The sequence below is a fragment of the Sesamum indicum genome, linkage group LG8 (genome assembly GCF_026168435.1).
Source record: "Sesamum indicum cultivar Baizhima isolate 11 linkage group LG8, ASM2616843v1, whole genome shotgun sequence".
Lineage (NCBI taxonomy): Eukaryota > Viridiplantae > Streptophyta > Magnoliopsida > Lamiales > Pedaliaceae > Sesamum > Sesamum indicum.
The window spans coordinates 8,643,500-8,670,336 of NC_142664.1; positions in this window are offsets into that span (position 1 = coordinate 8,643,500).

Sequence of the window (26,837 nt, forward strand, 5' to 3'; positions counted from 1 at the left end):
ACCTGGCCTAATTATTTTTTATTAAATCTAATTTAATTAAAAGGCAAAATTGCATTTTTGGTCCCGTTAGATAAGGCCGTTATCACTTCTAGTCCCATGCTTTTCATGGTCAACAGTTATAGTCCCCTGATGTCATGATTTTAACACTACTGATCCTATAATCAACTCTATTTGCAATTTTTAGTGAAACTACACCTCATGCTTAGAAATAGGCCCAACATGCTTCCGAAATAAATTAAGACCCCATAAATTTATACCTTGCTTTTGACCGCTTTGTTTCTGGGTATTCCAAGTCCTTAGTTTTACGGACTTCTTCCAACCACACTACCGCAGCAGATTGTTCACAAGAACTTGGTTCTTTCAGCAACAAACAGCACAACCCTATTTCGTTTCCTACCTTAGGGTGTAAAAGGAATTCTAGTATAGGAACATAATAGAATTTTGGAAAATAGGTTGAATGGAAGCCTAACTTTTATTGAAGAAATATAGAAAATATTACATAGTATTATTCCTCCGTTGGAGGAGACAACTGTTTTAGCCTCTCATGGTGTAGAGGACTTGACTTGTTGGGGAAACCCCCATAAACTGAAAAACTAAAATATTATAGAAAATTAAGAAGACTAAGAATTCTAGTGCTTTGAAGAGTAGGAGAAGTTTTTCTAATGTCCCCCTTCTGCTTCATTGCATCTTTATTTATAGGCATCCGCGGACTTGAAATTCGGACTCCAAACTTATTTTGTAATGACGTCATTGCGCTCGTCATCGCCTTGTGCTTTCCAGCTGTCGGTCATAATAGTTTGTTGGTCACATGATTTCCAGTTGGCTACTTTGCTGACTGTTGGCTTTTGTTGTTTTCTGCCGACAGTCTTATCCTCTCGATTTTTTACATCGTTTAATTTTTACTTCTTTTGGTAAAAATTTTTCTTTTTCCCTTGTCTTGGTCCGGTTCGGGTTTGTTCTTTGTGACCAAAATCTTTGTCCAGAACAGGGGCTTTTCTTGTTTCTCGCAACAAGGGCACAAATGGTTATGCCATTGCCCAACATGCAACATGTTGCATGTCTTTATCCTTGTGGCTTCGGTTGCCGGCAACTTATTTTCCTAGATTAACATCGTCTTTTTTTCGAATAAGCTTTCAGCGAACTCCGTGCTTCTTCCTCATGGAATTTAACAGGAATGATCCATTCACTTTATTTGAGAAAATCTTGAATGGATACTTGACTTTGTCCATCTCTGTGAGACAAACCCATAATCCCCAAGCTCTCAAGGTAGAGATACTATCTTTTTTAATGGCTGATACAAAGGGAGCTTCTCCTGAGGTAGCTTTGATTTTGTTGAAAGCTAGAGCCTCTGCAGCTTCATGAAATGGAATGTTGGATGAGATCCCTTTCCTGTAGTTTCTGGAGCTACTGAAACGAATTTTATCTCCAGAATGTCGCCTCTCTTTAAGTGGGGGTTGTTTTGCCATGATTCAAAGACCGCCCCACTAATCCACTCCGGAAGTTTTGAGATTTTCGGAAAACTCGGTGACATAGTATGAACTGAAGCAATAGCTCCAAAATCATACCATTCTCTGACATCTTCTGGTTTAGACCCTTCTAACATCCAGACTCTGTTATATTTTCCGAATGTTTCGATAATGGTCTTGCCTGGGTTGACTCCTTTGGGGGAAATTAATTTTTTCCACATACGCTGATAATCCTGCCAAGCAGAAGAAGATATTAATTCGTTAGGATTAGCTTTACAGGTGCCTGTCAGTGGCCTAAGGCTAATCTTTCCCTCTTTAACCCCAAAGGTGTTGGGTTGACTTGAACCTACAGGAGTTTGCACTTCCTCTGATTCAATTGTTGCCGTTTCACCAGAGTCTGGTGATGGCCTTATGCAATCGGTACTTGAATCCGACACTACAGGTGTAGAGCTCTGTACTCTAAATGCATGTTTTGGGTCATGCTCCCTCAACTCTTGAGTCATCCCCGAAGGTGACGCCTTCCGAATTGGTTCTCGTAAGTCGTTCCATAGTGAGGTGGATCCTAATAAGAAACTCCTTATTGCGACCTGGACTATGTCTAGATCGGCTGTTTGAATTTGTTCGGCAACTTGGGCATTGACTGCTAGCTCCTCAAGGTTTTCCTAAAGGTGCCTGAGTCTCAAAATGATGGAGCTTGCTTCAGACGCCTCCATCTCTCGTCAGGAAATCTGCAAGAACGTTTTCATGAGATTTTAGAACGACAATATTATAACAATAATATTGGCATTCTGCTTACCGTCCGATAATACGAGCTTTCTCTATTTTTAATTCTAATTTATTATTTAAGAAAGCTTTGACATTAGTATTATCAACCTTTAAAGTAAATTCTTTAGTAAGTAAAAATAAAGGCCATTTTTTAAAAGCCTTGCAAACCGCAACGAATTCTTTTCTTGTTGATGTGCCAAACTTTGGCTTGTTGTTCTGAGAACAACCCTCCTGTATATCTACAAGGTTCTTCCCCTGTAATTGTCTTCTTCATGAGCACTGCTGCCCATCTGTAATCATTGGCATCTGTATAGACTACCAATTCATCCTCGTCCTGCGGTATAACAAGCTTTGGCAGGTTACTGCAAACCTGTTTCAACTCACGAACCCTTTTTGTGTGGATTTCTCTTCATTTTCACTTTGAACTCTCCGTTTCTTTCAAGAGTGGTCGGAAATCCTTTCTATAGCTTGCAAGATCCTTAATGAAGATATCTGCAAAATTAACAACTCCCAAGAAGCTCTGTAGATGCTTCTTGTCTTTGAGCACGAAATTGCGGATTTTCTCCACAATATGCTCCTGTAACTCAATCCCTATTTCGTCAATAAGAATTCCTAAAAATTCAATTCTATTGACAACAATAGTAGCTTTCCTTTCAGAAAGTACTAAACCTTCTCTATGGCATGCATCGGAAAATATTTGAAGATGTTTAATATGTTCTTTCATATTTTTGGATGCAATTAGTATGTCGTCAATATAGACAAACATGAACTCAAAATAATCTTTGAAAAGATTATCCATTTTTCTTTGAAATATCTGAGGTGCATGAGCTAAACCCATTGGAAGCACATTCCAGATATACTATCCCTGTGGTGTGGAGAATGCAGTAAATTTCTTTGATTGAATCTCCATCTTAATCTGATAAAAACCAGATTTACAATCAAATTTAGAAAACACTTTTGCCCCTTTAATGAAATCGATTAAGTGTTTTCTACTAGGAATGTAATAACCATCAAATTCTAATATCTTATTAATACCTTGATAGTTAATAACCAACCTGGGTTTACCTCTTTTAATCTCACCATGGTTTCTTACCAGAAATCCAGGGCTACTGTAGGTAGAGACTCCGGGTTCAATGAGTCCAAAACTGATATGCTCTTTGATTATCATCTGCATATCCTTCTTATATTCTATGTTCATCTGGATAGGTTTGTATCGAACATACTCGTATTTGCATTCATCTTTGACCTTCAGAGTAGCTTCGATCTTGTTCCTATCCTACCAAGCCAGAGAATTTTCACTGAAGTTCCTCTAGATAAGCCTCTTGACATTATCAAGAGAAAGCCTGCTCTCTTCGCTAATGTCTAGTGCTTTCATTTCCAGTAGTGCTTCTTTAAGCTTCAGAATTTCCTCCTCGGATTCCTTATAGAAGCTATCGCTGTCTATGAGTCCCTGCTGCCTGAAAGACAAGAGAACCTTACCAAATTTTCTCTTATCCTGCATTTTTTGATGAGTTAATTTGGCATCAAAATCACCACGTTTGCTGTGAAAATTTATTGGCATTATCCTGTTAAATGCCTTTTCTCTTTGCAACACCTGTATCTCATTACCACGATTAGTAGTAAAGATTAACATATTCCTTTAATTATCCTGCATATATCTTACAAATATTTGGATGAAATTGTTACCTATCAAGATATCAGCACCTGTATCATGAAAGTATATAGGAGGTGTTTTTACCCTAAACCAGGGTGATCCAAATGCTCCTCCAATCATGATTTTGGCTTCTCGTATTCCTTTATTAAGTATCAGGATTTTTTGTGAAAAATCCCTTCCTGCAATAACGAGTAAGGTTTCCCTTGCTTCCTTAGGGAAAGCTCCTGATTTTGCCGTGCAAATTCCTGATCCTGAATCAATATAAGCTGCAAAATACTCTGTCTTATATTGATCATACAACATACCAACAGATATGTATATCGAAAAGGGACTCGTCATTCAATCCTTATGGTAACACCATCAAGACTAAATTCCATTCCGTTATCTTTTCTTCCCCATGGTTTATGATCTTCGAGGAAACTTAACCCCAAAGTCATACTCCCATTTATCTTCCTGTAACACCTCAACTAAAATTTCATGGCCTACTATTTCTAGCATGCCTTCATATTTTCCAACAACAGGTTGTTGTAAATGATATAAGTCATCACAAGGGAAATAATTCTCTTTCTTAGTGATGTCGATTATAACTTGTATTTCTTTCCATCCTTCAGGGCATCTAAGTTTACGTTATCTACCCTAATCTCTTGAGGAGTTAAAGCTTTTAATAACTCTCTTTCCTTTCCTTTGTAGCCTATAATCCTATCTTCTGAAAAGGACATCCGACTACTAAACTCAGTCCTAGAGCAAGGTGTCCGATATAAGACTGGGTGATCTTTTATAACAATATCGACACCACCTATTCTAGGTATCCTAATAGCATCTGGTGTCATTACCTTGGCGAATTCCTTCAAAATTCTAGGAATCTCAATATACTCTTTCCTAAGAAATAAATCTGAATCATGCGTGTCGGAAAGGGCATAAGCTATTCTATAAGTTATAGAATATGGTCTATTACTTTCTTTCATTAAATCTTTCCTTTTAAAATCTTGATGAACGGTTAAGATTCTAATAAAATCTTGGTCTGCTAGGTTTTATGCATTCATAGGATGAATGTCAAACATCAGTTTTCCTGCATACAAATTTCCTATCATTGTTCCAAGACAACCATCTTTTAAGTTATTGATTCTTCTATCCATTTTCGATAAATGTATTTCTGAATCAATTTCATCCTTAAAAGTTGCTTTTATCACTACTTCAATAGTTCCTATGTGGATCCATTTCATAGTAATAGCTACTTCTTCTTTAAGCTTACTTAATTCTTCAAGAATTTCTTCTTTAGGAATCAATTGCATCTCCATCACATTACCAGTAAGCTCCATAGGTATAGAAAACTCACCTGAACTCACTTTGTAGATTATGTGATGCTTCCTTTGGTTTAATTCTATCTGGTTCAGGACTTTCCCAATTTCTCCAATCCTAAATCCATTGTATGGGCTAAGGTTGGAATCTTGTCGCATGATTCTCTCCATGATTTTGTTTGACACCGTCATTCTGGAAAAGAATCCTGATAGGCTTTCAGAAGTTTGAAGCCTATCTTCCTCGTTGTAATTATTCTGACTCGGTTGAAGATCCATCCGAATCAGTCTCTATTTATTCTTCATAGACACTTTCGTCTTAAGGAAGATCTTCGAATTGGTAGATGGGTACCAAATCGCCATATTATACTACATCAAGGATATCATCCGTGGCTTCATATTTTCTCAATTCACCATGTTTCTGCGGGCAGTCGGGAGATATATGTCATTTTGCTCCGCAAGTCCAGCAATTGCAGTCTTTAAAACTTTCATTGGCTCGGGTATGGGCCAGTCTGAAAGTTCTTCTTGTAGAGGTTCTTCCAGTGGATCTTGCATCTGCTCGTCTAGATCCTTGGGATGAAACCCTTGTTGGTCCTGTTCTCTGTCCAGATTTGCATGTTCTGGCCTTGGACTTGGACCACCATGATCTCCGCCCGGAAAAGTTTCTTCTGGAACTCCTAGGGTAAGAGTCACTATTTTGCTTCCCCCTTTTCCTTGGCTCACTTGATTCTCCTATAATAGTTGGGAAATCATTATTATCACAATAGAGAGGGGTTCGTTTGATTTTACCTCTCAGTCCTTTCATATTCTTTTTGATGGATGCTTGATAACACCAATCCTTCAGTTTGTCTTTAAGGAAAGACATTCTTCACGCCACTGAATCTAGCTGTCCTTTAGGTACTTTGTATGACTGGATCAACATTTACCTCCATGGACTGCATATTTTTGCGAAGAACATTGGAGCTGCTACTTCCGTTGCTACTCCACTCTGAAAGAAATACTTGCGAAACCAATAGATGTATTCATCTACTGCGCAAATACTCCTAAGCTAAAGGCTGAAGAGAGCCTGTGCATATTCTCTAGCCTTTTTTGCTCTACTTCCTTCGAAGTATCCATCTCCGATGAAGTGTATCTTGATAAGTCTTCCTAGTCGGTCCGCTATCGCGCCTTTTGTGTCTCCGGTAAGGATGTTGGCTTTGGTATCTTCTGGCGTATTATCCCATCTGATCTTCACAGATCCCTCCAAGCTCAACTCCACAAGCTTTATGAAGTTTTCTTTGTCCAGCTCTAGGGTAGTTGTTGCTATATTGATTGCTACAACCCATTCCTCTATCAATTTTTCGGTATTTAAAAAATCGACAATATCCAGGTTCAATATAGCGCCATATGCATGTAAGGGCTGGAGCATTGTCCTTGCCCAAGGTGTATTCTCCGACACTCTTTTTGGATTTCTTCCTGAATTTTCCTTTAGCCTGGTTCCCATAAACGTTGGAGTGCATTAGTGTGGAAATCCACACTTTCTCTCATTGATTGATCCTGCGGAGGATCATTAGAGCATCTACTTCCCTCCGGCGGTGGTAGTGCTGGAGTGATCTCATTTATTTGGGCATTGACTAAATCCACGATCCCGAGTTGGGAAAAGGATTCTGCCAATTCTTGTAGGTCTGATAGATCCGCTCTTGTTACTTCCATTATTTTATAGATCTAATAGAAGCAATAATTAGATCTTCTCTTAACTTCGGCTTTGGAATCTCAGTGGCCTTCCCCTTTTTGTGTAGAAGAGGTACTGTTCCAAGGGCGTCCCTGATTCGCTGCTATCTAGATCTGGATGTCTTAGGGCTCTCTCCTTGATTTCTCTTCAGATCTTTAATTTCTGCCTTTAGATCTGTATGACCCTTGTGTAGATCGGGAAGGATCTTGGGGACCTCGTCCACCTTTTGGCTCAGAGATTCTATTTTCATAGGTATATGGATTAACCTATGTCCATAGTCTTAAACCATCTTTTGTATCTCCCTCAAATCTTGAGAGATCTTTGATGTATCCGGCTCGAGTTCCTTCCAATCAGTCATAATTTTTAGAACTGAAATTATATAGGAATTTACCCGTTCCGCTTCTCCTGGTTGGGATTCTACCATGGACTTCAGTGAAGTGTAGACGCCTCACTGCATTCCCTGATAGCACTTGTCGGACTTCAAAGTTTCTTAGCCACTCTTGTTTTTCTTTCGACGTAAGAAATTTTGGGTTAATCCTCTTGGGACCGTTGTCACACTTGTCAAGAATTTCTGTAAGAAATTCTCTTCTCTGTATTTCCAAAATCTGGAAATATTCCCTGTTTTCAGAATAACTCGAACCTTCGTTCGGTTCCATTTTCTCTCAAATAGTCTCCTCCATTAGTGGATAATATCAAAATGTAATATAATCATATATTTCTTCAATAAACCTAGGCTCTGATACCATTTTTCACAAGCTGGGTGTTTTCATGCCATTTAGAGATGAAATGGGACTAAATGTGTCAATTTCATAAAACTAATGAACTAAGACTGTTGACCCCAAAAAGCAAGGAACCGAAAGTGAGAACTACCCTATCCTACAGGACTAAATCTGTCATTTCCCCTAATTAAGCTCATCATATATTTAATCTAATTAAATACATGAGCCCAATAAGCTTTTAATAATTAATAAGTTTAACTTATTAAATAATAAGGGCAAGCCCAATATAAATTAATCCTATTAATTTATTTTTAGGCTCCTCCATTCAATGGATCCCTCTCATTTATAAGTTATCCAATTAATTATGAAATTAATTCTCAATTAATTTCTTATCCCTTCTAGGGGATTTGTGTTTGACTCTTTAGGTTTATCTTTCAGCTAGACTTGGGCTAGTGTCAAACACTATTACAAACCAAATTTAATTAATAATTTTCGATCAATCTTTGATCTAGAAAGCCCGTCACCATAGGTTGTCGTCTAGCAATGGCCCATAACACTAGAGACTAGGCGAATATCCATGTGAGCTTTTAGGCGCTCGACTCCATATGGGTACTGTCCTTCCGTCTACCATCTCCTAGCCTTAGTCTAGCGCATGAAATTGGGTATCAGCTCCAATTGTGGACTAGGCATCCATGCTTAATTCTTCAATTTCGTTAGCCCAAATTGCTCGATATAGAAACCTCGTTTCCTATTCGACCAATGACTATGATCACAGGTTTATACAACATAAACACATTTCCAAGTTCATCGGAGATACCTCTATCACGTTTTGACAGGTGACAAATCCTCTTCTAATACCTCACCATCCTCTCTACATGCTTTGACTGCACTGCACATGGCTTGTGATGACCATGCCTCTGACACGATCACCTCTCGCACAAATCAAAGATACAGCATCGTCTGTACGTGACTATTGTGATTCCTCAAGTCTGAGGACTATTCCGATACTATCAAAGCCAGGGACTCAAGACATACCGACCGACCCTCTAAGGCTTTCATACGACGACCTTGTCAACTAACCCACAAAAATTTCATATACGCCAACTACAAAGGTTAGGAGCATCTGTTGTGATGTGAGCATCTGTTGTGATGTGAAAGTAGTGCTTGATGTAATTTTGTAAACACAACAGATACATACACCAGGATGAATACTTTTCATATTCGTCGGGACAATATTATTTAAATAAATATTGCTTGAATGGTTCTGAAAACAACCAATCTAATTGGCTTTTTGGTCACTTGTTCCAACAGGAATCTGTTCTGGTGGCTTGTTTGTAACTTTTCAAGTAATCACATCACCATTTAGCTTGATTACAAAACCTGATTGATAGTTGGCATCATTATGTCCGCCTGAAAGTTAGCATCGCTGTAGTATCCCATTATAAATTATCCACCACTGTATATATCAAGAACATATCTTTAGTCCTTTTTAGGTACATAAGCATGGTCTTGACCGCACTCCAGTGTGTTTCACCATCACACACCTGATATTTGGTAGTTACGCTTAAAGGGTATGCGAATCCGGTGTACTGCATTAAACATCATACTAAATATTGCCCACAACTCAATCATAGAGAATGTCTGACATCAGTCTTGGGAGATAGTTTCTTGGACAGCTTAATCCCATGCCTCATTGGAAGGAATCCTCATTATGAGTTTTCCATCTTGAATCTCTTCAAGACATTCTCAATGTACAAGGATTGAGTTAATCCTAACATCCTTTTGGATCTATTCTTGTAGATCTCGAAGCCAAGATGTAGGAAGCCTCATCCATATGCTTCATGAAAAATTGACTGCACAACCATGCTTTTATGTTTCCTAATTTCTTGACATTGTTCCCAATGAGCAACAAAATATCAACATAAAGTAGAGGGTACATAACCGAGCTCCCTCTGATCTTCGTGTTCCAGCAACGGGAAGCTTGTTTGAGGCCAGAGATGGACCTCTAGAGATGACAAACTTTCTATTTTTCTATAGAAAAAACCTTCTGGCTGGTCCATGTAGAACACTTATTCGGTGAAATGGTTCAAGAAGGTCGTTTTAACGTCCATTTGCCATATTTCATAGTCATACCATGCTGCTATAGCAAGCAGTATCCTAACAGACTTAGTCATTACCACGGGCGAATCAGTTTTATCAAAGTTGACCTCGGGTCGTTGAGTGTATCTTTTTGCCACGAACCTAGCCTTGAAGGTACCTCCCCGCTAGCTCCAAGCTTATGTTTGTAAACCCATTTGCAAACAACTGGCTTAACACCTTTAGGTGGGTGCACGAGGGTCCAAACTTGATTCGAACCATCGAGTCCATTTCGGATTTCATGGCCTGAAGCCACTTATCCGAGTCGATGTCATACATCGCTTCTCTGTATGTTGTTGGATCACCGTCTAATTGGCTAGTCAAGCCTAAGAATCCATACCTATCAGAACGTTAAGATATTCTAGTTTACCTACAGAGAACTAGAGCACTAATACTCGAAATCGTAGGTACAGATGGTGTTGCATTATCTTGATGATGTATCTCACATGAATCTTCAAGCAGTTCCTCATCACATTGGCCATCTATTGGAAAACTCTTTTCCAAGAATATTGCGTTTCATGAGACAAAAATGTGTTGTCTTGATGGGTCATATAAATAATACCCAGTAGCTTTTTTTGGATAACCGACAAACCTGGACAGACTAGACCTTGATTCTAGTTTATCTCCTAGAATGCTAGCTTGCCTTGCCATATCCCATATGGCGTTTGGGGGTACAGCTTTACATGGCGCCATGTTGAGCAACTTGGCCGCTTTCTCTAGAGCGTATTCCCAAAAAGACAAGGGTAGTTGGCTAAAACTCATTTAGATCGAACCATGTCCAATAGGGATCGATTTCTCTTTTCGGCCACACCATTAAGCTGCAGCGTTCCACGAGGAGTCCACTGATAGATAATTTCCTTCTCTTTTAAGTAATCCATGAACTCACTATTTAAATATTCCCCACCTTGGTTTGATATAAGGGTTTTGATCTTACGACTAGTTTGATTCTCTACTATGATTCTGAATTCTTTAAATCTTCCAAAGGGCTCAAACTTGAACCTGATGAGGTAAACATAACCATACAGTGAGTGATCATCAGTGAAGGTTATGAAAGACGAGTATCCTTCTTTAGCTGGAATATTTAGTGGTCCATAGACATCTGTGTAGATTAAGTCTAACAGACGAGTGGCAAGCGTACTTTGTCCAACAAAAGGTTTCTTTGTCATTTTCTCTTTTGGACAAGATTCGAAAGTTTATTTTAATCCAAGTCCTCTACCTCTAGACTCCTTAATTATGCCAACTTCCTTATCCTTTCTATTGATATATGACTTAACCTTGCATGCCAAATCTGTGTGTTCTCATGATTATCTAATTTTCATTTGTGTTGGGCAATAATAATTCAATTTAACTGTTGGAGAATATATAGACCGTTTGTTAATGTATTAAGCAGATGAAGGTTATCATCAATCATCAAATAAAAATTATTTTTATTGATCTTAAAGGCATAACCATTGTCTAAAATAGGAATGAAAATAATATTTTTTATGTGCTCAAGGAAACGTTTTCCAACCTATCATATTGCTTTTGGAAGTCATTGATCATCAAAGCTAATATGACACTGCGGACCTTGCAGTTGTTCTCATGCCACCTCTCAAACGTCAAATGTTCTTCGGGCAAGGAGCCTTTCAGTAATGTCTCTAGGAGCGACTTTTTGAAGACATATCCCTGATTTTCGAAATTTAGGACAATCTTTAGATTTTGCAGCCAATCGTTGTAGTTTGTGCCATTAAATTTATTTGTTTCCATTATCGGGGTTAAGGGGTTCTTAGACATTTTCTACATTATAGAATTAAACAGAAATATGCAGATGATAGTAATATTATTGATAAGCTGAAGACATGGTCTTGAAGGGGATCGCGTGGAACGGCCCGGGAACGTACTACCGAAAGCGATAAATAAAACACATAATAGCAAAAATTAAATACGAAAAATAAATGAGTTCAAGAGGTGTACCCTTGGAGTTCCTGGGCGTTCGATGTACTAAAGATAAAACGTAGATAGGGTTGATGTTGGATTACCAAAACCGAAAAAACTAAAAGGGTGAAAAATGATACCTTGAAATTCTCCTCATTTGAGTCTTCAACATAGTAACCCTCTAATTCTTTCACATCACAATGCAGTCCGGATCTCTACAACCTCTTTCTAGATGAGAATGAGAGAAGAAAATTACACCAAGTGCACAAAGGGAGAAGGGGGTGGCCAAATGGTTTTTGGGGGAAGGAGGAGATTTTTTTTTTTTTTTTGTGTGTAATGATCATCATAATGATTTTCCAAATAACTATATTTCATATATATATATATATATATATCTCGTTTAGATAATTAAGAATATTTCCAAATATATTCTATTATTTATAAGGTATATTTTTCTTTATTCCAAATAAAAAGATCCCAAAAAATGGCTAGAATTGAACTTTCCAAAACTGCAATTTGCTAGCCATTTATTTCCTTCCATGGAATTTTCCTTGGCTCAAAATAATTGAGCTTGAACAATTCTTACCCTTATAAAAATACAAGCCAATGAATTTTTATTAAATCTTTAATAAAAGTCCAATTTGATTGAGCTCAACTTCTATTTAATATAATTAAAAAATTATACCCAAATTATCCTTATTCTTTAATAAGATCCAACTTATTAAATTATAAGGAGAAACTACATATATATTAATGCCATTAATTTTTTATTAGGCCTTTTACCATTCAATGGATCCCTCTTTGTAAGTAATCAAATTATTTATGGAATTAATTCTATGTTCATTTTCAGTGATTTGTGTCTGATTCTTTAGGTTCACCTTTCAGTTAGACTTGGGATAGTGTCTAACAATATTATTAATTAGTATTTCTTGATTAACCTTTAATCAAGAAAAGTTAATCAAGAAAGCCCGTCACCATAGGTGGTCGTGTAACAATGGTCCATGGAATTAGAGACTAGCTGAATTTCCGTATGAGCATTTAGATTTATGAGTCCATGTTGTACGGTCCTTCAGTCAACGTTCTTTTTTAGTAAGGACTCCATTCACAAGTCTGATGGAAGTGGATTAACCATGCCTTTAAGCCAGGTTTGAAAATCGAGGACAATCTTTTGATTTTTTCAGCTAATTTAATTCTTTGCATTCCAGTTAATGATATAAATCTCAAAAAAATGAATTGGAAAACGTTTCTAAGACATGTGTTCTAAACGCAGTGTAGAAAGAATAAGTAGATTATTCCAATATTATTTTGTGTTAAGACCTGGTCTTTTACTCATTTAATTCTCCCACTATTTGAACAAAATCCCACCACTCTCGAGTGGGGTTTTGCTACATCCCTTCCTAGTGGGTTTGGGATCCACAAAAACAATTTACCATGCCCACTTTTAGATTCACATGGAAAAAGCCTTCTGGGAGGCAACCAATGCGATTCTCATTTTATTAGATTCTCAATTGCGTAAATAAAACGAAATCACATTGAGACCATAATTCCAAGGGGTGTACCCTTGAAGTTGCACGGAGTTCGATGTAGTTAATACAATAAACGACAATAATAAAATTAACAAAGCTATTGGTTGAATGAAAATGAGTGGTACACAAATGTAAATAAAGAATAACCTTTCATTTGTTTATATTGAACCTTGTTTGTTTAATCCGTTCATACAAGGCTTCAGCATAGAAACCTTCTAATTCTATGCCCAGACCACACTGGAACTTGAGATTCCTCAACTTAATTTGCTAGAAAAGAATTGACAAGAAAAAATACACCAAGTGTGTACAAGAGGGGGTTAGTCCGAGAGGTGGAACTGGAGAGAAGGGAAATTATTTTCTTGCTTTTTTTAAGTATTCATTAGTTATTCCAAATAACTAATATACATAAATACCTTTTATGGATGAAATAAAATATATTTAGGTTCATTTAACCATCCATAAGTTAATAAGATCCTTTATTCGAAATAAAGAATCACTAACATGACACTTTTCAAAAGTGAATTTGTTACTCAATATTTTCCTTTCCAAATCATTTCCACCAACTTAATTAATGGGCTTGGGATTATTTTAATTAATTAAAATAGTAGGCCCAATCAATCTTAATTAAATCTAATTTAATTAAATCCTACTTAATTAAGTCCATCATAAAGTTAATCCATTTAAATATATGAACCCAATAAGCCTTTATTAAATAATAAGTCCAACTTATTAAATGCTAAGGGCAAGCCTAATTTCAATTAATCCAAAATAATTTATCCTTGGGCTTATCAATCCAATGGATCCCTCTTATATATAAGTATTCCAATTACTTATGAAATTAATTCTCAATTAATTTCTCGTCCCTTCTTAGTGATTTATTTGTGACTGTATAAGTTCACCTTTCAGCTAGACTTGAGCTAGTGTCCACCACTATTATTAATTAAATCAAATTTAATTAATAATTATTGATCAATCCTTGAGCAAGAAAGCCTATCATCATGGTGACCTTCTATCAATGGTCTATGGCACTAGAGACTAGGTGAAAATCCAAGTGAACCTTTAGCCCTCGAGTCTATATGAGTACGGTTATTCCATCTACCATCTCCTGGCCATAGTCTACAACACGGAATTGGGTGTTAGTTCCCATCCTGAACTAGGCGTCTATGCTTAATACATAAGATCGCGGCACGCCAAATTGCTCGAACGAGGAACCTATTTTTCCTATTCAACCAATGACTGTAGCCACAGGTTTCTAGAGAGTTAACACATCTCCAAGTGCATAGGAGATGCCTCTGTCACGTTAGACAGAGGATGGATCCTCTTCTTGGAACTAACCGTCCTCTCTATATACTTTCAATGCATTAGACGAGGCTTATGATGATCATGTCTAAGACTCGATCACCTCTCGCACAAATCTAAGATACAGTCATCGCATACAAGTGACTGCCGCTTTTCTTAAAGTCTAAGGACTATTCCCGTACTATCAGAGCCGGGACTCAAGTCATACCGAACAAGCCTCCAAGGCTTCCATATGACGATCCCGTGAGTCAGTTTAGTCAATTCAGAAACCTAGTCGATCGACCCATTAAGATCGTATAGACGTCCCACGTTTGTCGCAAATGAAACACGACACTCATCAAATGAATTCGACTCTTAATGCAAGTCTACATGGGACACTTCGATGCCCATTCTCGAGGTCCTCGATTTGGAACATTTCTTACCAAACCCTAAACAGTTGGTTTCATGACCGCCTTCCAATGCGCAGTCCAACTGTTGCACGGTTGTTCAATGTGGTCTGTGGATTTTTTTGTGATGTTTGAAAGAAATGCAAACATAAATGTAATGAGCACAACAATGAAATGCCAATAGCGAATACTCATTTAATTCACTGAATAATATTACATAAAATCGAGTTATTGTCAGAATAGATTAAAAGAATGCCAATCCAATTGGCTTTCAGGTCACCTATTGTAACAAGTGGTAGCTTCCTCATGATATTATTATGGATGGAAAGACTGGACCGATTGAAATGCCATTTCAATCCAAGTCTATTATGGGCTTAATATTTAATTCGTGTCGTGCTCAACCCATCAACCAAATCATACCTCAACTTTTGGCCCCCACGACTTGTGAGATAGGAAAACAGTGAGCGTGTTCCTTTGTTGAATAATGGTACAGCTTGCCTCTAATCCAAATGTGCCACGACTCACGAGACCACACTTGGGTAGTGGTACTTTCTTCACCACATTATTGTGGATGAAAACGTTGCAGAGATCAAACCATTTTGATCCAAGTTCAGTTTGGGTCCCAACACTTTAAGTTGGTCCAACCAAGTGAGAGTTAAATTTTTTAGTGTTTGACCGAGACCTCATCAGATTAAAGTTTGCATGCACAAATATCAAATATTTAAATGGATGTAAATAGAAACATTAAACCCATCGCATGCAACAAAATTAAGCATACCCCTGTTGGATGATCACGAGCCCAACCTACGCGACCCACTATAACCGCAATGAGTCTAAGGTATATCTACGGTGGCCCTAAGCTATTAGAAATGTAATTTACTCATTAAGATATAGATGGGCCTTGTAAGTCCTCCATGGGGCTCCTTCTCCACCGGCCTCTTCCTCCGTGGACCTTCTCCTCCATGGACTTGCTTCTATAAAAATAATAATTCTCACCAAAAATATATTTTAGTCTCATTACAATTTAAAAGGATATCCTGATCAGCTGTTAGGGAGAGTACATAATAGGGAGGAAAGCAAGCCTTATTTCCAAGGCAAGAACGAGAGAATGAGGGAGATAATAAAAGGGCACATGGGCCCACCCAATATAAACTAAATAAAGAAATACATTCAAACGGTCAAGGGCTCCATGATCGTCCATTTTTATCCAACTAGCACAATAATCCAATTAAACATGCTTGACATAAAATAATACATTCCATGCATAAGAAAAATCATGATATCCAACATTACAAAAAATAATTATATACAAAAAACACAAGTTTAAAATTACAATCGAAAGGATGATAAAAATATGTAAATCCAATGCACAAAAATAAACCATATTAAGAAAACAATTTAATTTTAGCCTACCTGTGCGAATCGGCGGCTGTGTAGCGCCGGCCGACAGTTGCTGCTACAGTGCTTAAATTATTTTTTTGATTCCACACATTAAACTAAAATATTAAAAACCAAATATTTACAAAAAAATTCAAATTTTCTTAAATACAAAAATCATTCAATTAATCACAAAATTAAACAAGTTAATTTCTACATATAATTATCAATAAAATAACCAATAAAAAATGCTTTAAAAAATATTATAACACGTTGGCATGTTTATTCATATAAAATAGATAGCCTCTATATTTCATCGGACTCTGATACCACTTGAAAGATCGCATGTTACGGCCCGGAAACGCTCTAGCGGAAGCGATAAATTAAAACGCATAATAATAAAATATGAAGCGTATGAACAAATGAATTCGAAGGGTGTACTCTTTGAGTTCTCGGGCATTCGATGTAGTATGAAAAATTACGCAACAATAAAATATAATCATACGAGGCTATGCATGAAAAAATAAATGTAGAAGCGAGAATTAAAATCGAAATGTACTTCCTAAATTTTTGAGCTTCCAACCGGCTAGTTTCGTTAAACGTTCACAAGAGATTCCAACATAGGAATCCTCTAAAGATGATACACATCACACCGAAAAATGAGACCTTAATTCCTTTTCTAGAAGGAATCTAGATCGAAAAACTCACCAAAGCTAAGATGAAGGGGGTAGTCGAATTATGATGGAGGAAAGGGAATTTTTGTGTTGTAGTGTGTAATGAATTATTACCTAATCATACACAAAATATATTTATATTCCTTGAATAGATAAAAAGGGATATGTCTAGATACATTCTATTATCTATAAGGTAACTCTTCAATCCGTTCCAAATAGAGAACAGTCTAATTATGACCAAACTTGCACTTTCCAAAAATGCAATTCTTTGGTCAACTTTCCCTCCATTAATTTTGCTAGTGGGCCTTAATCATTGGGCCAATTTTATGTAAAGTAAATTGAAGGCCCAATGAATTTTAATTAAATATAATTAAAAAAATTCGTTTAATTCAGCCCACTAGGTATTTAATCCAATTAAATATTCAAGCTCAATTGTCTCTTATTATTTAATGGAATCCAATTCATTAAATTAATAAAGACAAACACAATTTCAATTAATGTAATTAGTTTAAACTTGGGCTATCCATCCAATGTACCCTCATGTGTGATTAATACAATTACTTCTTATGGAATTAATTCTAAATTAATTCCTTATTCATTCTTGGTGAATAGCGTGTGACTCTTTACATTCACCTTTCAGCTAGTGTTGGACTAGTGTCCAATACTATTATTAATCGATATTTTCTTGATTAGCCTTTAATAAAGAATGTCCATTACCATAGATGGTCATCTAGCAACGGTCAATGACACTAGAGAATAGGTGAATTTCCATGTGAACATTTATGTTCCTGAGTCCATATGGGTACAGTACTTTAGTCTATTGTCTCCCAAGCTTAGTTAAGGGCATAGAATTAGGTGTCGGTTCCCATCTTGGACTAGGGATCTATGCTTAATAATTGAGATCGTGTTACGCCATGTTTCTTGACAAGGAACCTCCTTTTCCTATTCGATCAACGACTGTGGCCAGAGATTCATAGTACGTGAACGCATGTCCATGTACATAGTAGATACCTCTACCACATACTGATAGGGGATGGATCCTCTTCTTAGAACTCACCGTCGTCGCTACATACTTCGACTGCACTAGATAAGGCTTATGATGATCACGTTTGTGACACAATCATCTCTTGCATGTACGTGATTGTTGTGATTCCTCAAGTTTGAGGACTATTCCCTTAATGTCCGAGCCAATAACTCAAGTATACCGACCAAGCCTCTAAGGCTTCCATATGATGTTCCCCATGAGTCAGTTCAGTCAGTTGACTACTTTGTCAACTAATCCACTGAAATTGCATAGACGTCCAACGTCTGTTGCTGATGAAACACAACACTCATCGAATGACTGCAGTACTCAGTGCAAGTCTCTGTAGGACTCTCGACTCCTAGCCTTGAGGTCCATGACTTGGAACGTTTCAGACCAACCCTCAAAAATTAGTTTCACAGCCGCCATCTAATGCGCAACCCAACTAAATGGGTTATTGAGTGGTATGTGGGCATCTGTTGTGACGTCAAAGTAGTCCTTAACGTAATATGACAAGCACAACAGACACATGCGCCAAAGTCGATTACTTACCATATTCATCGGAATAATATAGATTAAATAAAGATTGCTAGAATGGTTCTCAAAACTGCCAATCTAATTGGCTTTTGGTCACCTATTCCAATAGTTCAATTACTAATAAACTGATTAAAAATTAAAGTATGGTTGCATTAACTACAGGTGAATACGTTTTATTATAATTAATTTATGGCCTTTGAGTAAAGCCTTGGTCCACAAGTCTAGCCTTGTTCTTTACAACTTCATTTCATTCATTTCTCTTTCGTACAAATAACCACTTATATCAAATTGGCTTGAACACCTTTTGGTGCTGGAGTAATAGGTCCAAATACTTCTCGCTTATTTTTAATTTTTTCAATTATTTAAGTGTTAGCGTTCCTCTATAGTTTGAAGATCATTTTTATTTTCATCAATGATTTCGACGGCTACAAAATAGACAAAAATCACATTCGTTTCAATTTCTATTCGACGGTAGATTTCATTTTTGGTCCAGTAAGTGGACTTGTTTTCAATTTTGGTCCATAAGGTTCTCAAACTTGCAATTCTTCTACAGTGATAAAGAACTTCTCCATTTGCATCCGTATTTTATAATTTTTTTTCCTACTAAATGGAAGAGAGAAGAAAACAAATTAGCTATTTGTATATGGTAGAAGAAGAAATAAACCTTTCCCACCAAATTTTTATGTATCGGTACATTTTCCCTCCAAATTTGTTCCCACCTAACGAAAAAATCATCTGTCATTAGCAACTTAATGATTGACCCTCTTGTGTCCTGACATTGGAAAATAAATGCACATATTGGATGGAATGTGTAAATCATCTACAGTATGGGATCAAAATTAAAAATAGATCCATTTATGCGACAAAAATGCAATTTACCCTTTTTCCTGTAACAACCTAAAACTGTTGTAAGCATAATTAATAGACATCTCGTAACTGATCTCGAGATCTTGCTCATTACATTAAGATAAATCGGTTCAAGAATTTTATTATTAGAGACTTTACTAATTGGTCACATTAGCATTGTGATTAATTGAGACGGCATGCTCCTTTCTGTTTCGAGGATTTGCTTCTTTAGAGCCAAGTGTTCTAGCACGCTTTGTGATTTACTAGAATATTATGCGTAACCTTGTTCGTTCAAGTAACAATATAGTAGTTCTTCTGAAGCCCTCCATAAGATTACTAACTCCTGAAATAGTATTCACAGTTGGTCTTGCCATTAACAAGTTTGAGAAAAAACTCTTGTATCTTAGAATGGTATGTGTAGAGGCACTACGAACAACACAATGCTCCTTGCCATTGAGAATTGCAATGGGGTACAGTATGAGAAAACCGTAACAAATGGGAAAAAATTGGAAAAAGCCCTAAATAGTATCTTAAGCTAGCTTGTAAAACTAAAAATCTTGTGGATAATCTCTTGTGCTATGATCAGATCCTAGATCTTGTGCTCCGCCAACGACCTTTATGGATGGTATTTGGCTAGAGCGTATCACCACACCATAAAAAACGGTGGGATTTGGCACAGTCAGGGCAACCGTTCCTAAACCCCTTCCATCTTCGAACGGTCTTTGGAACACATAATGAACGGATATTAAAAAAGATGATGTCATGATCTATAATTTTTTTGGGTATTAATTTTTGAACGGGCAAACCGTTCCAACATGAGTTCCTAATACAGTTACAAAATTCGATCCAAATAATGTTTCAGAATAGTAACGGTAAATGGTTGGAACTCTGTTTGGAACATAATATTAGAATTAGGGACGGTCTTGAGTTGGCCATTCCTATATGTGTGACAAAGGATGTCCAAAAGATGACAACTAGAAAATGTATGCCAAAACGAGGTACAATTTGGAACGAATTTGGAACATCTTAAATCAATTATGCAAAAAATCATTCCAAATTATTAGTTTTATTAAGACGTAATGTGTTTCAACCTGTTCGTCAACCTGTCTCGAATTTTTGTTGATATTTAAAGTTATTTTGATCAGGTAACAAATTTAACCCTTTATTTGTCATTTGATTATATTTGTTTTAATTTTATCAATTAATTTAATATCATAATTATATATATAAGTATCTGTGTGTGTTTGTGTGCCTGTGTAGGACTCATCGTCATGTTAAGATTGTTGAGGAGATGGACGTATGAGAAGAACATTCCAAATAGGGCGCGTCTTACTCTGTTGAGAAAATTAAGTGTCCTTGTCAGAAGTGCAAAAATGAAAGTTTTCAAAACCACGGACGAGGTAAATTGGGACTTATTTATGAAAGATTTTATGTCGGACTATTATAATTGGACTTCTCATGGCGAGGAGAGGATGTAGGAGTATTTTGAGGGCGTCACCGCGGCCCCATTTCACGAGGAGCAAACTCCCATTTGTAATGTTAGGGTACCAGTACGCCTTGGGCTGACGCGGTGCAGATGGATTCGGCACAGAGAATGATTTTTTATGCCGCCAGGTCGGCTGTCTGGTCTTCTAAGTATAACCATGATGCTGTGCCTGGTAATGGTACGAGGTCATGTCCTACTAATGCAGGGCTTAGTTCATATTATGGTAGAGGGCCCTAATTATGTGTTTGGGCTAGCAGACCAGTTTTGTGATCTAGTGCATGCAGGCAAGTAACCGTTATGGAACGGTTGCACCCAATCTCAATTGACTGTTGTTGCTGAGTTGAGGAATATCAAGGTCGCCTGCCATTTTCTCAGTATATATATGATCAAATATCTCAGTGGGCTGATCATATAGTGCCCTACAACCACACCCTACCCCAGGATTACTATAGTACAAAGAAATTAATAAGAATTTTAGTTCTCGAAATCTTGGACTATCCTCAGATTTATAGGCCAATTTGAATAATTTGTTCCATCAAATTTATTATCCTCAAGTATGCTGTTAAGTGGATTCTTAGACATCTACAATTAATAGAAAAATTAGTAGATTATAATAAAATTATGTTCAAGTTAAGGACATGGACTTCAGTCATTAACCCTCCCACTATTTCTATAAAAATCATCACTCTGAAATGGGATTTCGAAAAACCTTTACTTAGTGGGCTTTGGGTCCACAAGCAAAATTCTCGATGTTGTGTTTTTACGATTCACATGGAAATAACCTTGTGGGAGGTATCAAATACCATTCTCGACCTACTAGATCCCTAAGATATTATGCATCACCTTTTTCACGTGATTCTGCGGACTCCAACCGAATCACGTTGCTTGTTGTTAGACCCAACCCATCAATCAAATCATAGAGCAGACTACCATCACCCCAAGACTCATGAGATAGATAAACAGGTGTGTATTCCCTTCGTTCACAATAATAATGCAGGTTCATTTTAATCAAAACGTGCCACGACTCGTGAGACCACGTATGGGTGAACTAACTTCCTCACTACATTATCGTGGATGGAAGACATGTAATAACAAACCTTTGTTTATTTTCATTTTTGGGTCTAATATTTTAACTTGGTCCAACCAAGTGAGGGTTATTTGTTATTTATATGACCGAGACCTCATCACATTTAATATTTTTCATGCGTGATATTCTAAATATTAAAAACATTGATTAAAATTCATGGAACGTAAAAATAAAAGTGTAGCACGCCACTATTCGATAATCAAAAGCAGCCTTATGCGATCTATTGAGCTCATAGTAGATCTATGGTCAGTCTAGGGTAGGCCCATTAACATACTATGGGCTTTGTAATCTCTCTTTATTTCTTCATCTCCTCCGTGGGCTCCGTCCTTCGGACCTCTTCTCGATGACCCAACCCATGGCTCCTCCATAGGCCTCTATTGTCTGCGCTAGTCCTTTCAATTGTTACAAAAAAAATAACTAAACCTCCCTAACCAATTACACTTATTACAACTAAAAAGAAACCCCAAATAGAAGTTCCAGGAAGTACATAAATAGGGAGAAATCATGCCTTAAATAATTAGGCTAATACAGAGAGATAAAAATATAAGTGGCACGCATGCCACAACCCAACAGAAAATAAACCATCCAATGGATTTTGTGATTATCCATGTTAATCAAATTAACAAAAAAACACATTTATTTTCAAAATAAACATGCACAACAAATATAACACAAGCCATGCATTATAATAATAATATCAAATATCTTATATGAATCACATATCCAATCCGAGGGTTTTTATATTAAAAATAATGCAACTTATTTATGGACATAAGTGCAATCGATACAAAAAATTAATTCTTTTTTGAGAATCCGTAATTTAATTTTGGAAAATAGCACATCTCAACCAAAAATTAAATTTCCCAAAATTTACTGTTTCAAAAAAATATGCAGAAAATTATGAAAATAAAATGTGCGCATCCCGCTCGTGGATCTACTTCCAATGCATGACCGCGCATTCTAGCGCAGACGTGCATGCGCCCTTGCCAGCATGCATGTCCGCAGGCGTGTGCTTGTCGGCACATCTACTGCCACTTTTTTATTTTTTTGAAACTTTTTGTTTTTTTTTCTATGGACTTTAAATCAAACCTAATTTAATTTATAAGTCCAATATTACAATATACTTTGATCCAATTAAAGTATCCAAGCCGTCTATTTTCTCTCTTTTAGCTTATAATCTAATTCATACATTGGACTAAGCCAGTAAAATTAATCTAATTAATTTTAATAGCTAACTTGAAATTCTAATTAATTCCATTAAATAAATTAAAGGCATCCATCGAATGAATTGGTCTAAATAAATGATTTCATCATTTATTCTCTCCAAGATTTGATTTAATTCAATTAAATTAATCCGACTCCTTTCTAATTAATCCCAAATTAATTCCATCCCATTATAGTGGTAGAATGTGACTCTTTAGGTTCACCTTTAGCTAGGCTTGGGCATGTGCGACCAACAAAATTAATTAAATCTATTTTAATTAATTATTTTAAATTATTCCATAATTAGAAATAGCTCGTTACTATGGGTGGTCGTGTAGCAATAATCCATGGTACTAGAAATTACGTGAATAGTAGTGTGAACATGTAAGCTCTGAATATGTACGAGTACGATCCTACTGCCAACAATATCCCGGTCTTAGAATTGGGCATGGAATTGGGTGTCGGTTCCCATCATTGACTAGGCAACAATGCTTAATACTCGAGACGCATTTACTCTACTGACCTGATCTTAAAAACTATGCCTAATCGATCTATCATTTTGGCTAAATACTTTTGGAGTCTAAACTATCTTAGTGTGAATAGGAGAACTCACGGACATATACTGACAGGGGATAGATCCTCTCTTGAATCCACCGTCCTTGCTACATACTCGAAATGCATTGGATAAGGATTATGACGATCATGTCTCACGACACAGTCACCGCTCGCCATATCCAAGATGCAGTCTTCATATGCACGTTACTGGAATGATTACTCAAGTCCGAGAACTAATCTCGTACTATCAGAACTAAAAAATCACAACATACCGATCAAGCCTTAATAGTTTCCATATGACGATTCCCGCAAGTCTGTTCAGTCAGTCGACTATCTTCCGAACTAATCCACTAAAATAGCAAAGAAGACCTACATCTCCTACCAACGAAACACGGCTGCAATACTTAGTGCAAGTCTCTATAGGACCTTTGATGCCCTATTTTCAAGTTCGCCCCTTGGAACGTATTAGGCCGAGACCCTCATGAGTTGGTTTCATAGCTGCCAAATCTATGCATAGCCCAAATCCACGAGTTTCACCTTTCGATCTGTGCGCATTTGGTTGTGACACTGAAAATCCCGTTCAACATTAGAGGTAAAAAAAATAAAACCAACTTCATGAACTCTTACTGTATTCATCAATCTAATATTATTCGATAAAGATTGGAGAATGATTAACAACTAATCTAACTAGCTTTTTGTCATTCATTCCAACACCGTCATGGCTCATTTGTATTGTATATGTACAAACTCAAGGTGGTCTACTTGATCAAATGCATAAGTGGATGTCATCCCGATTTTCTTTCCGACGTTGATACTTTAATTATAAGTATGACTATGACTCTAAATTAGTAATTTTCATGACAACTGCTCTAAGGTGTGGCACTTTGGGGCAATGTGGTTGAAGGTAGACAAGTGTGTGAAGATCATTTATGATAGTGGGAAGGTTGTTTGTACCTCTTTTGACATTAAACATCTACTCAACGAGTCTAAAGCTGTAGGATGTAACTGGCTAGATAGACCAAGTGATCATTTGGACACTTGAAATGGATGATTAATGAGCTTGAAGAAAGGATTAAATTTCTAAAGTTTTGACCATTGACTAAAAATGCTGAAAAAATGTTGAGAGGAAATTGAGAGATGTTTTATGGAAGATGAGATCATCTAGAAACGAAGAGGCAAAGAACATTGGTTAAAAGAGGATGATTGAGACTCATGGTTGTTTCATTTGAAAGCATCTCATAGGCATCAACTGAACAAGATCGATGGACTGGAAAATGTCAAGAAAAAGAGTAGACTAAGAGCATCTCATAAGCATCAAATTTTTCGATGAATTATTCACCTTGGCATACCCCTCTCCAACGATCATTGATGAGGTAATAAACACAGATGAACGTAAGGTATCAAAGGAGATGAAATGACCGTTCAAAGAACCCTACAAAGAGAAGGAGATTGTAGAAGCTATCTCATAAATGTCTCCTATGAAATCACCCAGACCCAATGGTATGCCCCAGATCTTTTGTCACAAATTTTAGCATATCATAAGAAAAAAGTATCACTTTTGTCATTCTTAACTTGTTGCATAGTCATTGGTTTGATCCTTCGCTGAATCTTACTCATATACGTCTAATTCTAAAATGTGATAAGCTTGATTCAGTTTAATGTTTTCGGCCTATTAGCTTTTGCAATGTAATTTATAGAGTGCATAAAATACCATAGCTAGATTAAACCTTTTCCTTTTTAATTATCTCATAATCACAATTGGCCTTTATTCCTGGTCGATTAATATCTGTTAATTTTTTTCTTACTTATGATGCTAATCACTTCTTGAAATATGCGACAGGAGGAAAGAAAGGCTATTTAACAATGAATCTTGACATGAGCAACGTCTAGGACCTGGTTGAGTGGCTCTTCTTGGAGTCTATCGTATTAGACTAGGGTTTGATTACTCTTTTGTTCATCTCCTTTTGATGCTTGTTTTGTACTATTAGTTATTCTTCTGCTCTTAATGGTGAGAATTTTGGACTAGTAAATTGCCTATTTCTAATGCTCTTTGAGTCCATCACATTTTCTCATCCTTAGCTAGAAGAGATTGTGCAACTAGAATGGTAAGTTTCATTCTTGATTATGCATAATCCAATTATGAGATAATATAAATTTTATATTTCACCCAATAGACATCACTGATTTAATGTTACATAAAAGACTTTATTGACCAATATACGTAATCAAAAATGTCCAACAATAATTGAAATCACTATTTCGATCATGCTAGGTTACATAAACGCTATACTAACATGATCACCACTAAGCATTACTAAGTCCCTAGTCGTTACAATAATAGCCCCTCTATCGCTAAGCCTTAGGAACTTCTTGTTTCAACTTTTTTATTCCTCATCATCACTTGCAAACCATTCACAAATTATGAATTCAGTGGTATCCAATACCGTGAGTAGAATGGTGATTATGTTAATAATCAATTAAAACTTTTACCTTCATTAGAGAGAAGCTCAGGACACTCCCTCTTCCAATGGCCCTTCGCTCAGCAATAAATGCAAACATCATTTGGTATCCTTGACTAACAAACAATCTTCGTTTTTCCTTTACCCCAGCCTAACAGCGTAACAAGATCACTTGAAGTGCTAGAAGCAGTAGAAGAAGTCTCATCACTCTTTCTCTCCCCCATTTGGCACCCTTGCCCTTCGCTTTAGAGATCGAAGCCTCTCCCACTAGTACTGGCTGATGCAGATTTTTCAACTTGTCTTGTACTGGACCAACATATTAATCAACTCATGAAGGTTTCTCTCAATCCCATTCGTGTTATAGTTGATAATAAATTGATGGAAAAAGGGTGGTAGTGATTGTAAGATCACTTTCATTCTCGAAATCAGCCTGGAGGTCGTTCAACTTTTCTACTAGGGATAGTATCATCACTCGATGATCTCATACGGACAATCCCTTAACTATTCTAGCACCTAAGAATTCTTTCATACAGTATCGCATAAAGTTCATTCATGCGGTGCATTATTGACCATACATCTTTGTACCTCTCGTACTGTTTCTAGATCTTGTTACTCATCATGCCCAGTACGATACTGCGTACTATCTAGTTGTCCTCATGCCACTGAGTAAATTTCTCGAGCGTCAAATGTTTTCCTAGCAAGAATACTTTTGGCAAAGTAC